This window comes from Grammomys surdaster, unplaced genomic scaffold, assembly GCF_004785775.1.
Source record: "Grammomys surdaster isolate TR1022 unplaced genomic scaffold, NIH_TR_1.0 1166, whole genome shotgun sequence".
Taxonomy (NCBI): Eukaryota; Metazoa; Chordata; class Mammalia; order Rodentia; family Muridae; genus Grammomys; species Grammomys surdaster.
Genome location: NW_021605585.1, coordinates 3,157,894 through 3,171,564, shown reverse-complemented (window position 1 = coordinate 3,171,564; position 13,671 = coordinate 3,157,894).

Below are 13,671 nucleotides of genomic sequence, written 5' to 3'. Positions count from 1 at the left end.
ATTTTATTTATCTGCTTTTTGATAGATGATTGAGCAATTGACACAAGTTCTCTACATAAATCAGGCTGACTTTGAACTCACAGAGATGCACTTACCTCTGCCACCAGAGTGATGGATATAAGTATGGATAACCACACCCAGTATCTCTGTGTAAGTTTTAAAACTTCTTTCTATGTTGAAACACTTTGAAATAGTATTTAAATAGTATGTATTTCTATGTAGATTACAAGATTTAACTATAGTTTCACATTTCTGTTGATGCTGCATGTACATCTTCTGCTTACACAGTAGATCTGGGTTCCAGAGAAACAGAAGCTAGTTATCACATGAAATTTGAATTATATCTGACACATGTTAATGGAGATGGTGAATTCTAACACATCTGGGGAAGTCACCAGGATGAAGCCTAGGAGGAAGGATTAAAGAGTTCCAGACTGACATCAAAAGCCTGAAATCAGGATAGATTGAGGGGCAGCTCTTATCTAAAGAGCCTGAGGCTCACGACTCAGGAAGAACTGGTTCTGGTTCAAGTGGCAAGAGAGGAAAAATCTCAAGTCTTAGTTTGAAGGCTACCAGGTGAGAGAGAGTTTTCTTTGTTTTTGGAAATGTAGACTCTTGTGTGTTCAGATCTGTATCTGCTTAAATCATGCCCAGTCATCATACGGAGAGCCATCCGTATCACCCAGCCTAGCAGTTGAAACACTACAAACACACTCATAGAAATGTCCCCAAACACATTTAACTAAACAGCTGAGTATCTTATGTACAGGTCAAACTAAGACTTAAAATTAACCATCACATCAACCATCGTCAGAGACCATTTTGTTTCTAGATGATCAATCTGTACATAGTTGATGCAAATTTAACTCCCAAGCTTATCCTGAAACTCATAAAGATTTGTGATTGTAATCAATTCTAATTTCCTAAATAAACACAACAGGCAAGGCAGTTTTAAGAACATACAGTTTTGCCACATATTAGCATGTGATAGATATGGATGTGTTTTAAAAAGACTGATGTCTAAGGTCTGGCCAGTGTGAGCTGGGATATTGTGCAGGGGTCTTTAGGTTGAGTCTCCCCTAATGGCATTTTAGTCTGTGGATATGGAATTTTCAGCTGGGTCCATGGTCACCAGAATACAGATGTCTTTTCTTAGACTCTCTAGTAATACATGTGGCCATGTCATTAGACTGTGGCCAATGGAATATGAAAAGTATCACATGCTGTGTACTAGCAAGCTTATTGAAGAAAGAGCTTGCCCTTTCTGCATAGTCTATTCTGCTTATTGGAGTACAGACACTGCTGTATGTAACTATAATGTTCAGCCATATGTAGCTGAGCAAGAAGACAGAAGAAGCCTGGGTCTCTGACATTATGAGCTTTCCAAACTAGGCTTATGTTTTCTCCCTGGCTGTCTACTATGATACCCATCCATTTCTATTATAGCCACAGCCTAGTAAATGATGCCCACAGTGGGCCTTGGATGGGATCTTTCATCTGCGTATGATCCTTTCCTCCTGCGTTTTGAAGGTTATGTATCTGTTCACAAAGGTCTTGGCCATCCTGCAGCTTTGGAAGACTTTTCTGTTGTTATAATTCTGGCATCCTTGAGGATGGAACCCTGAGTCTGGCACATACTGAGTCTCTGCACTTGAGGCACTTCTAGCTGATGAGAGATTCTTGAAGAGTGAATGCTACTGCTTCAATGCACTCCCTCCAAAATGTAGGAGCTGAAACTTAATGACTGTAACAGTGTGAAGAAGCGGAGTCTTTAAGAAGTGATTGGGCCCTAAGGACACCTCCCTCCATGGGCAAGTAGTATTTTACCCAACATTTCTGCATGTATATGTATCAGGGAGAAAGTCTATAGCTTTCTTTAAAGATGATTTACATCTGTCTGTCAGTCTGTCTGTCTTTCTGTCTATGTGTGGAGGTCAGAGGACAACTTGCAGAAGTCAATTTTCTTCTACTTTGTGTATTCTAGGGATCCAACTCAGACTTGGCAAGAAGTACCTTTTCTTGTTGAGTCATTTTATCAGCCCCCAAATTTCTTTCTGTTGCTGTGCTTGAAGGGAGCAGGTGAAAGTCTTGCATGGTGTGGTGGTTTGAATAGGAGCGGCCTCCATAGACTCATGTGTTTAAATGCTTGGCCATAGGGAGTGGCACTATTAGGAGGTATGGCCTTGTTGGAGTAGGTGTGGCCTTGTTGAAGTTAGTGTGCCACGGTGGGGGTGGGCTTTGAGGTCTCATATGCTCAAGCTGTGCCTAGTGCGGGTCATTGTCTCCTTTTAGCCTGCAGATCAAGAGGTAGAACTCTCAGCTTCTCCAGCACCAAGTCTGTTCACGTGCTGCCATGCTTCCCACCATGATGATAATGGACTAACCCTCTAAAACTGTAAGCCAGCCCCAATTGAGCATTGTCTTTTATAAGAGTTACTGAGGTGTTTATTCACAGCAATTAAACACTAAGACATGCTGGGCAGTGGTGGTGCACTTTAACCCCAGCACTTGGGAGGCAGAGGCAGACATGTTTCTGAGTTCAAGGCCAGCCTGGTCTACAGAGTAAGTTCCAGGACAGCCAGGGCTATACGGAGAAACCTGGTCTAGAAGAAAAAAAACAAAAAACAAAAACCACTAAGACACATGGATATGTATTGTTGACTTGAGCATAGCAAAACCTTCCTCTGGTTAGTGTGGGTGTGTGCAGAAAATGCCCTTCGAAGGTTTCATCTCACAGATATTTACAGAGCACTGCTACCTACTGAGGCTCCTTCTACCAAGATGCGCTTAACTGCTCCATTGTCAGTTGTGTGGAATAACCCCACCTCCCTGCCCACCTGCATTAAAGAAACACACCTTCCTTCCAGGTGCCACAGCATCTGCATCTGAAAGGCCAGCCTACCTGATCCCAGTTTTTCTGTCTGTCATTCTCTTGTCAGCCCTAGTCAGGGGTCTGAGATCCAGGTTGTGCAAGAACACATGTGTGCTTTTATCTGGTTTTACTGTTGTTGCAACAATGGCTTTGTAAAAAGGACTCTGGTAGCATTTTTTCTGTTTTTGCTGTTGAATTGAGCCAGTAAGTTTAGAATAACTTTTTCCTGTAGTAATAATAACTGATTTAGTGTTGTGCAAGACATTCATCCAGTGCTTGCAGATGCAATGGGTTGTGAACCCATTTTAGCTTAGAGCATTTAGGGTGGTTTTCTCTCCTTAAATTCATGCCATCGGACTCAGCTTGCAAGCATGCTTAAGCAATATTACCTTTTCCTCCTTTTCCCAATTATAGTGCCCACTGGACACCCAAGTGTCTCTAGCTATTTGAGTAGGGCCCATGGTTCCCTTTGGAGAGATAGCACCTCATTATAGATTCTGTCACTTACATTTTAACATTGTTTAAACCTTGAGAATATACAGTTTTATCAGAATTTTAAAAACAGAATTCGAATGCACCATATCTTATATACACACACAACACACACACACACACACACACACACTCTCACACACACGTTCTTCTATAAACAGACGTACTTAAATTATCAAAAATGTATGCATGTAAAGCAAACATGCTCCTTGGCTTATCTTCGTAGTTTGCATTATGGTAAATCTATCATAGTTGAAGATATCGAAAGCAGAAATACATATAATGCCGCTAACCTGCCTAATATCTTAGTGACACAGCACACTGTCAGTTGTCTACTGCTATGGTGACATGACAAACTGTGAGCTTTGTCATTACAGAGTAGCATGCTGGTAATTGGACTGGGGAAAGAGTCTAATTCAAGACTAGAACCTTGATTTCTTCTGAATGCATATCATTTTCACACCATGGTAAAGCTAAGACACTGTATGCTGAACCACATAAGTTGGTATCTGTCTGTAATCTACACACAGGGCTCATTTTATAGGAGCCTGTTCTTTCTGAATGTCAGCACAGAGGACACAATTCATTTCATGGGACAGACAAATACTACTGAACCAACATCCATCCTGCTACTGTCTTCTTGGTTAACCTTTGCTTTAATTGCAGAAGAATAACCACAAGAGATTCTTGGATCCTGAGAGCATCACCTCTATGGCAAATTATCAGTTTGGGCTTAATTTTTTTGCCCAATAGGCAGTTATGCACACTTATTTAATACTTTTTACTGTGCTAAGTACCATGGAAGGATATGTAGACAAACTGTGTGGCCCTGCCTCCTCTTCAAGGGGGATGGCCTTCTGGCCCCAATACGACCTATCATACATGGATGCCATTTCCCAGAAAAACACTTGTCCTGAGAATTTGACTTTTACCCCTTGCTGTCCTTGCAGAGATCCGTGTTGCTCTCTTGTGACATGTTTTCCTTTTACACAAGGGTGTAGTTTTATGAACAGCAGGATTCCCCAATAGATGCTGAGCCCCTTGGGTGCAGAAACATCTAATTTATAAACTATGCCTGATATTTTGTGCAAGTACTGAGGTACAATAGAGTTCAGACATCTTTTAGGCATTGAAGGAATGGGTCTTTTGGTTCTTAGAGTCTGGTCATTGCAGATGGTATAGGCAGTTGAAAAGCAAATTAGAAAGAGAGGCTTCCTGGGTCTGTTTTGAGTGTGTTTGTGGATTGTTTCCATGGTTCCTTGCAGCAAGTCTCTAATGAGGACCCAGAGGAGAGAGAGGTTCCAGTCTGGCCTGAGTGTTGGAATGGCACTGTACTTGGTGATCTGTTGCTTTTCCTGTGTAGGCAAAGCAAATCTCTTCACTATTCCTCTTTCCTTTTTCACGCTGGTGGCTACAGACACAGAGCCAACTCTGCTATGCCCCTCTCTACTGCTCTACCGTCCTCCATTCATGCAATGGTCTCTTTCTATTTCTCTGCTTTCTGCAGTTGCTCAGCATCTGTACTCACATCTGAAGATCTGAACTGGCAGCCACGGATGAGAAACAACATACAGTTTCTCTTTCTGGGCCTGGGTTACCTCACTCAGTCTGATTTTTTTTTTCTGGTTCCATCCATTTACTGGAACAGACTGTGGAGAAGTGTCATCATGCTTTTTGATGATCCAATTGCTTCAGAAATGACGCGTTTAAACTTCTCTAAGTGAATTTCATTTGTCTTTCCTAATTTTGACATGACTCCAGGAATCTTGATAGCTGGTGCAATAATAGTTTCCAGGCTTGCTTTATGCTTTATTGACCTAGATCTAAAGCAATGATTTCTCCAGGGAATTCTGATTACTTTTAGTGGGAAATACAATTTAGGGAACACAAATGGAGGACTGGATGTTACCTGTTGCCTAAGAACATGGAACTGGGGCAGACTGAGCTGTAGATATCACTATATATCGATGTTTAGTGTGCTCATTGCTTCTGAGAAGAAGGGATTGATTTCCTGAAGGTCTGTTCAGCGAACAAAGACACAAACTTCATTTTTAAAGACTGGGCCTTATTATGGAGCCCAGGCTGAAACTGGACTCACATTACTGCCTGTATCTCCAGAGTGATGGATTACAGGGAGGCATCATGATACCCAGGATGCTTCATAATTTTTATTGGCAACAAAATTTTATAACAATTTAACAATACACTTCCAATTAAAAGTTAATTTATGATACATTTTATAAATTTCTCATTTTGTTTTTATTGTCATGGAAATCTTGGTTCTTGGTGACAATAATACAACGGCTAATGCTAAGTCTTACTCTTCATTTAACAACAATAAGAATGGGGGTTGGGGAGAAGCTTCAGCCAGCAAAGTGCTTGGTGAAAGCGTAAAGACCTGAGTTTGGATCCCCAGCACCCACATGAAAGCTGTGCAAAGGGGCATGCATCTGTGACCCAGTGCTGGGGCCTCAGGGTAAGGGTGAGGGGAACAGGGAGATCTACAGAGCTCACTGGTGACCAGTCTAGTTGAACTGGTGAGTTCCAGGGTCACTGAGAGACTTTATCTTAAGTGAGTATGATAGAAGAAGATACTCAACATTGATCTTTGGCTTCCACACACTTCTACACACATGTGAATACACACATGCACATACAGGCACATACATACACACATGTCCACACATATACACATATGCACATATACACACATATGAATACATATACACATACACACATGTGCACACATACACACATATGCACACATACACACAAGTGTATACATATATACACACACACATGCATACATACCAATAAAACACACACACACACACACAGAGGCACATATGCATACACACATACACATGCACACACACACACACACACACACGACAGAAAAAACAGGGTTATCTGTAATTCTAGTAGTCAGGAGGTTGAGATAGAAGGTTATGAGTTGAGACCAATCTGGACTACATGGGGAATATCAGGGCAGCCTGGATTATATAGGAGACCATGTCTCAAAAAGTGTATTAATAACTATTATTATTGCTGAAAATAGTTCAATATTTTTGGCAGTTCTGTTCCTATTCCTACAATCAATTAGCCTTAGGATAGATGGAAATGTAGTCAAATCATGTTTTAGGTTCAATTAATATAATTTACCTATTAACTTTCATCTACTTTACTTTTTTCCAGTTTTAAGGATACAAAGAAGCTGAATCTTTGCTGGGTGGTGGTGGCACATGCCTTTAATCCCAGCACTCAAGAGGAAGAGGCGGGAGGATCTCTGGGTTTGAGGCCATCCTGGTCTATAGAGCAAGTTCCAAGACAGCCAAGGGTACACAGAGAAACCCTGTCTCGAAACCCCGCCCCCAACTTGCAAAGCTCAATTTTGATATATGATCAAGTAAAACATGACTGGACAACCTGTCTTAGTTAGAGTTGTATTGTTGTGAAGAGACACCATGACCAAGTCAACACTTCTACATACAACATTCAATTTAGCTGGCTTACAGTTCAGAGGTTCAGTTCATTATCATCATGGCCATAATCATGGCAGCATCCAGGCAGACGGGGTGCTGGAGAAGGATCTGAGAGTTACGTATCTGAATCTGCAGGCAGCAGGAGACTATCCCATACTGGGTCTAGCTTGAGCATATAAGACCTTAAAGTCCACCCCCACAGTGACATACTTCCTCTAACAAGGCCACACCTCCTAATAGCGCCACCTCCTATGGCCAAGCATTGAAACACATGAATCTATGGGGCCAAACCCACTCAAACCACCACAGAACCTGATTAAACACAATGCAGTAAAAACATCTGAAAATATCTGATCCTCTTCTCTGTCCTCTCTGCCTGTCCTCCCCATAGTGAGTAGTAACTTTTCAAAGCTTAATTTATCTCTCCATTTTTTTTCAGGTATTATTCAAATGTTTCTTTTTCTTCCATGGATGAAAGGTGGGGTCCTTCATCTAGTTTGTCTGCCACCCCATGTTATTGGGTGAGAGGATACCCGGGGTATCATGACGTCTTGTAAAGATATATCTAGACATGTGTAGACTGTATTATTAGTCCTGTGTTCAGCTCAGTAGTTTTCCACCGGAAGACTTTTCATATTTCAACAATCTGTGCTTTACTTCTAAGCAGTTTGGTTGTTTCCTTCTTTGATTGCTACAAATAACACTAAACCCAAGAGCCTTTTTCTTAAAGCATTGTCTGTCTTTGCCAAGGCAGCTTAGGCATATGTTTCTAAGTGAAGATTGCTTAGTAAAAGGAAAATACATAGATCATTAAAAGAATACATCGTGGATGTTTTAAAATTCAGAGTATAAGCTGAGTGTGGAGGGACATTTCTGTAATTTTAGGCCTCAGGAGGCAGAGGCAGGAGATTTTGCATTTGAGTCCAGCCAGGACTGTCTCTAATCAAATAAGCAGGTGAAGAGGAACTGAAGAAAATATACTGTTGCATTCTATGCATCGTTAAAAACAATTTTAAACTCTCTTTAGAGAAAACTGTGGTGTAATTTAACTTTTATATAATACTGCAATAAAGTATGAAGTAAAATAGATCCATTATCCCTTTATGATCATAACCCGTCTCCACTGGCAGCCAGCTTAGATTTCAGTGCAGTACCCATGGACTCTTATGTGTTTCCATTTGAAGATTTGACGCTCCATTGAAGCTACACGCCACATAGCTCAATTCCTACGTGACGCTTTACTTACGATCCGAATGTAATACAAGAGGTCTTTACCATCTCTCCTTTATATACATGAGACCTTGTTTGGAAGTCAGTATTGATTTGTCCATAGATTTCCACCAACGAGAATGCATTTGCTAGATGGATTCATCTTGACTTGTTCCCTTTCTGTTCTTGTCTCTTGCATTCTCAATTTATCATTGCCACACAAACCCCTAGACTTCTGTAAGAAAGGTTAAGAAGGGGATGGAGCAATTGCTCAGTGCTCTTCCAGAGGAACCAGGTTCAATTCCCAGCACCCACGTGGTGGCTCACAACAGTCTTGAACTCTAGTTTCAGGGATCCAGTGCCTTCCTTCTGACATCCATGGGCATCAACAGGCATGTGGTACACATATACATACACATAAAAATCTCATACATATAAACATAGAAAGGTTAGGAAGATTCTGTGGGACTGAAGAAGTGGTTAAGAGCATGCACCACCCTTCAAGAGGATCTGAGTTTCATTCTCAGCACACACACTTGGTGAGTGTATGTATGTTTATGTGTGTGTGTGTGTATATGTGTGTGTGTGTGTGTATGTGTTTTCTGTGGTAAAGAACTACCCTAAGGAAACTGAGGCCTGGTGGAGGAGTCAATGGTTATAACAGAGGTAGTAAGTGAACCTCTTCTGGATACACGAGGTGAGAAGTAGGGGAGGAAAAGTGAAATGGGAACAATGTGAGTTGTGGATCTGAGCCATCTTTGTCCTCTTTGGGGAAAACAGTACATCAACTATTCTGAAATTACTTTCTGGGTGGCTCTTGTTTTATGTTCAGATCGTAAGTAAAGCGTCACGTAGGGATTGAGCTATGTGGCGTGTAGCTTCAATGGGGCATCAAATCTTCAAATGGAAACACTTAAGAGTCCATGGGTACTGCACTGAGATCTAAGCTGGCTGCCAGTGGAGACAGGTTATGAATAAATTAACACATGTTTGAGTGTCTGTGCTCACTGAAGACATCCATATTCTTACACAGAAGGCACACTTCCTTTGATTATTAGCAGATCTACAAGGCAAGGCTGAACCATACCAGATGTCCATTGACATCCTAATACTTGATCCCAGGTTTTGGAAAATAGAATTACATCAATCATTGGCACACTTCCTGAAAAAGAAATAAAGCACATCAATGGAAAATTAAAATTTGAATCTAGGTGAAGGCAATGCAGACACTGACCAGAATAGCCCAGGAAAAAAAACAGGACTCCATTGCTGCTGTAGTAGGAGGAGCCACATCCTGACTCTGAGCCCTCCTGCCCATGGCCTGAGGGCTGATGGGAAATCTGCTCCAGAAAGAGTGGCTTGCAGTGTCCTGGGAAAGTTACAGCTGCTCAGAGCTCCTTTCCTAAGTGACTGTTCACCCTATCACCCATGGGGCACACTAGGAAAGGGCTTTTGAGGACACAGATTTTTGGAACGTCACAATCCTAACAAGTATTTAGCTTTGTCTGTCATACTCCAAGGTCCATGTTCCAAACCACTGCATTTCCTGTAAAGTTCTCTCTGGAGAGGACAGCTGTTGACTTTGAGAGGCCACATTGCTGTTTTTCCTCCTTTAGATCTACTCTTCAGGCTATCAAGCCAGCTGTCCTTGTTAAAACATGGGTGTCAAGTCTCTCAGGCCAGCCATCAAATGCACAAAACCACACAGAGCACACCACAGCTACGGCCCTGGGATTCAAGAACGGGAATTCTCTACATAAATGAGATGTGGAAGGGCTTGCTGGCCAGCATCTCTTCCGACATGTCAAACAGCACAACAGGGCCATGATAGCACTCTAAGAAAGTGATTGACACAGACATGAACCCTCCCTGACTCTGCCTGTCCTCTGGCCACAGTGCTCTTAGTGAGAGGAGACTACTGAGGTGGAGCCAAAGTCAGTTTTTGGCTGGAACAAGATGTACAAAAAGTCAAACAGATAGTTAAGAGTTTCAAGGTGGTAAGCTCTGGGGCTGGGGGCCTGGGTTCATGATCAAAAACTATCTACCCTCTAAGTCCTTATGTCAACAGGAGCAGGTGTAGGAAGAATTCGAAAGATGGAGGGGTGTTACAAATTGGCCATTGAGCCATTTAAGAAACAACAACAACAAGGAGAACAACAGCAACAACAACAACAACAACTAAAAACCCAGGGAGGAGTATGAGTTAACAAGTTTTATTGAGAGAGAGTGCCCAGGGGAGCCAGGAAGGAATGGGTTGCTGGGTGGAATTTTGGGGAAAGAAAACAGATTTCAGAGACAGCTGTCATGTAATTCTAGGTGAGGCTGAAGCATATGTCACCTGGCTCCTCTGGGAGAGATAGACATCAATAATCCTACCAATTATTGTTTACTGCCTCTCTGGATTGTGCTTTATACCTGGGTCTGTGCCATGAAGGGCTGAACCCTCTTTCCACAGTCATTCCAATGGGTGGAGGATCCCATCTCTGTCTAAGTGAGCTGCCTTTGATGTATGGACACAGGACAGTCATTCCTCCTCTCTGCTGTCCAAATAAGGAGGGACAGGCCAGTGGGCAGCATGAGGGGACCCATAGTAGCATCTTCAAGCAGACACTGAGCTTCAATGGGCCATTTTTTAAAAAAAATTGGACAAATCGCAGAAAAAAAAACCAAATCAAATCAAGCCAATAATATTTAAAACACAACCCAAATGGAACAGCAAGTCAGAAGAAACAGGATACTATTTCAAACACACACACACACACACACACACACACACACACACACACTATAATCTTTCCTTCCCCTCCCCCATGTATCACATTTGGCCTATTTTCCCAGCTCCCCCTTTCAAGGCATACAGCCTTGTTGTGGGGTGCTTATCACGAACTCCTCTCATTCTGTATTCTGTGCTATGGCAGAAGCCGCAGGGACTGAAGCTGTAGGTCCTTCTGGTCCTAGGCCTCCTGGGTGAAGCCTGTTCTTGTGGCTGGCTCTCTTGCAGCATCTGTGCTCACATCTTACGTCAGCATCCCTTTGGTCCCGTGTTCACTTGTTGGAGCTTGTTAAGGAAAGCAGGGTGCAGCAGGTGCGTGGCATTGACAGCGCGCCTGGTGCAGTCTGAACCTGCAGCCGTTCAGTTTCCCCGGACTGGCCTCTGGGATGAGGATGCCAGCTTGCTGGAAAGTGCTCTGGAGAGTTTAACCCCTGTGAGACGAAGAAGGCAGAATGGTTACCAAGAACTGTATGTACCAAGTATGGCACAGCTAAGCCTCAGCTCATGCAGTGGGAGCAGTGAGATAATACTTCAGGGTTACCCCTCATTAGTCACAAGGAACAGGTCCTGTATGTTCCAGTTAGCCACTGGCCTTTTGGAGCTCTCTGAGGGGCAATTTCCAGTGCACCAACAGGGACACGGACAGCTCCCACACCATCTTCACTTCAACAGTCATAGAATTTCTAGAGTCTGGAATCTGAAGTCCCAGCAACCAAAAGACCAAAAGAAAACTAACACATAGGTACAGGGAAACAGGTGTGTTTACAGTTTGGACCAAAACTAGGGAGAGAAAAGTTCTTAGTTTCTCTCCATCTTCCCAAGAGCAGCACTGTGATTTTTAAAAGGCAGGAAATATGCACATGAGCTGTAACTATAGGCTGGTCCATCAAGGTGGTGTGTAGTGCTGCTCCTCCTATGGTCCCCTGGCTTCAGCCTCTTCTCTCTTTGACCATGGGGTCCTGGGGAAATTTTGTTTTTCACTGTTCCTATTACAGTGATGGTGATGAACAAGATATAGGTTTATCAGACATGCATAGTACAAAGAGATAATGATGAATTTAGTAAAGCAACAAGAAGACAGAGAAAAGAAGAGATTCTTGACACCGAATATGGATAAGTCCATGGGGTGTTATGTGACAAAACTATTCCTGGAGTGATGCATACACATGTCTACTCAATCCAGAGAGGGACCCCACAACAGACCAGAGCATGGACATCACCAAAGTCCAACCTGGTGAACCAATGCATTTTATTGGGGTTGCTTACAGGAATGTGGGTGATGGGGTACAGGAGCAGAAGTGACTCAAAGACAGCTGCATCACCACCAAAGTCCAGCACAACATGGCTGCCTGCTCAAAAAGCTGAGAACCTGGAGCACACTGCATAGCCTTCAAACAGCTCAACAAGTTGGAAAGCATCCAAGTTACTGGTCTAATCTCTTCCAGGAAGGTTGGTGGTTTCTGTTTCTTCCAAGCAGAAGGTCTGGTCTCAGTGTCAGCTCAGCTTCTTTTAATATTAGGGACACTCAGCTTTTATTGTTTAGTCTAGGAGGGAGAGGCCTAGTGAATCTGGTCAGTTTCAGGGACTTCCTTAAACTATTTTGAGTTATTTGCTTTCCTGCTTAAGGAACTTCCCTTCAGGATGGAATGTTTCATTCTGGGAGAAGCTAAACACAACTTTAAGTGGAAGCTTTGAACTTAACCTGACGGGGCATTTTTTTTTTCCCCAGAGGAGAAAGATGAGAAGTCAGTTAAGAATGCAGACAGAGGGGCGTGTTTAAAGTTCTCTGAAGTTTGTATAGGTCTCCCAGCAACCAGAACACAGTGAATAGGGAAGCCCTACTCTCTTAATAACTTGGGATAAAACATAGAGTGAGTAGGTTTGGGTAGGTGGAAGAAAGGTGTCCAGTGAGGGTGTTCTCCTTTGTTAGTACCATTGCAGGAGGCTGCAGTTTGGTAGTGTTTCCCCATACTCTCCGTGCTGGATAATTTTATGACAACTTGACACGAGCCAAAGTCATCTGAGAGGAAGGAACCTCAATTGTTATACCCAGGTCTCAGGATCCCCAGGAAAGCTCAAAGAATGGCTTGATCTGATGTAGTGATAAAAAGAGCCTTTTTAGGAAATTCTAACCCATTTCGGATCCCAGTCTGCTCCTACTGTGCAGGGCAGGATTGCAGTCATGTGTCTAGAGACTTAGGGAATTTATACACAAGTAGATCCTGGGGTTTCAGGGTTACATGGCAGATAAGGGAAGTCACTTTTCAAACACATCCACCTGTTTAGGCAGCAGGTGGGGTCGTGCGATTGGGGAGGGAAATTCCTTTGGCCTTTATGGTGGATCCCCATATCAGGGGTAAGTGTTTTTACAAACTGGTCATAGCTATTTGGGAATTAATTGCCCCAAAATATGGCACTTAATCTTTCTAAGGATGTGTGGTTTTTCGCTTCTCCCAAGGACAGAGGCCACCTGACTAGTTGGGGAGTGCCTAGTTATCCATCAGAGAGGGTGCCAGCCTCTGTGACATGGGGGCTGGGAGTTGAGGCTGTTTATCTGTTCTCAGGCTGGCATTCGAGGTTCAGTGCCTCTGGGCTGTGCCTCCTTTGAAGGGTCAGGTGGAGGGAAGGAGCAAGGGGCCTGAAGGGGAGCTTTTGAGGGGGTACTGAGGCAAGGGGAAGTGCTGAGGTGAGGGCAAGTGCTGAGGCTGGCTGCCCAGCCCCTTCACAATTAAGAAAATGCCTTCATAAGATCAGGTTGTAAGCAATTCTGTAAGATGTTTTAATTAGTGACTGATGGGGAAGGATCCAGCCCATCATCACTGGTACTATTCCTGGGCTGGTGG